Source organism: Varroa jacobsoni, unplaced genomic scaffold (assembly GCF_002532875.2).
Source record: "Varroa jacobsoni isolate VJ856 unplaced genomic scaffold, vjacob_1.0 scaffold_359, whole genome shotgun sequence".
In the NCBI taxonomy this organism is placed as follows: Eukaryota; Metazoa; Arthropoda; class Arachnida; order Mesostigmata; family Varroidae; genus Varroa; species Varroa jacobsoni.
Genome location: NW_019213261.1, coordinates 5,767 through 7,403, shown reverse-complemented (window position 1 = coordinate 7,403; position 1,637 = coordinate 5,767).

Sequence of the window (1,637 nt, the reverse complement as noted above, 5' to 3'; positions counted from 1 at the left end):
GGTTGTCAAGTAGAAAGCAAAACTTTTTATCAATACGTTTTTTACGAACTTAGGACAGATTCAGTGCTGAAAGATCCGTTGATGTCGGTTTTCGTTGTTCTGTGGCTCAGATACATTTCAACGACCGGGATTAAGCATTTATCTCAAAACAAATAGCAATGAAACAGTTCAGCAGTTTTTATAGTGAAAAGTGATGACATTTCATTTTGTTTATTGTTTGTCAACCGCAACCTGATTATATTATTAGAATAGTCGAAGAATTGATTGAATGATTTAGTCACGATTGCTTGGTGTACGTCGGCGTCTATCACTTGCATTATACTGTTATTTCTGCCCTTGTCCTTCCTACTGCATGCTGTTTTATGCTATCAGAGCGTCGGCCAGTTCCCTTTCCCGCTAGATCACAAAATTTGCGCACGACCCGGTGTAGGTAACTGCATCGCCGGAGAATTAAGCAAGGGTTTAACAACGCCATTTTGAAGCGGTAGTCGTTCCGACCATACTTTTGCACAAACTGACGTCTGCGTTCAGATCAAAACCTTGGTTCAATAGAAGTTATATATTCAGCCCGAGTCCGAAAACTTATTGACTCATTGTGTCTAAACTTGACATGTGAGGCCTTATATTCTGACTATGATTTTGTGCTCGCAATAAAATTCTAAAAATTGTGACCGTGATTGTTTGGATCATAAGGTGCCCGTTTTTACAAGCTTTCTGACAGAACTAGTGTTTTAATTATTATTGTGTCTCAGTTTTGTTCTATTTTATATATAAAGTAACTTGTGTATGTGATTTTAAAAAAATGTCTATATATATATGTGATTTTTAATTTAAACATCTTTTGGCCACCGGTGGACCCTCGCACGGAGAAGTGGCCTTTCGTAGGCAATCTGCCCTTTCTAGTCATTCTACTTGCCGGTTATTTAGATGTGGTTAGAGCTGCGGGTCCTTGCTAGGTGAAGGGCCGTGTGCGTTGTAAAAATTTTAAACCCCTGATGCATGTATATAATATTCTAACGGTATTTGCAAATGTTTTTACCTTTCAATACGTTTTCTGCGGTACATATTTTGGTGGAGACTACTCGCTGTACTGTCGGAGAATCAACTACGTCGACCGCCCGCATGGGGCTGCTGAGCGCCCTCCTGAGCACACTTTCTTGACATCATATTTTTTTGAATTGGGGAAAAGGTTTCCCACCTCAGCTTTTTGCCCTTGTCACATTTTTTCTAGTTTATTTAGTAAACTGGTAGGGTGCCTGACACGATTAAGAAGGGCAACCAATATTAGGGACGTGCATCAACATGTTCATACACATTATTATGTAACCCTACTATTTTCTGGCATTATTCAGGCATCGACTCAAACGTTACCTTGTTTGAAAAAATACATTACGCAACTACAGCTTATATAGTTTGTAATAGCTATCTGCCATCTCATAGTGCCCGTGTTTGAAAAACGTTGCAATATTTCATTTGACCACGCTGTCGTCGTCACTGCACTTACGATATTTTTTTTGGCAACGTTCTCTCGTTTCCACACGCAAACATACGTAAAAAATAGATAAAAATTACATTTAAAAAGCACCGATTTTAGAAATCGAATTCATCCCGTTTGTAAAAAATAGCAACATTAGGAC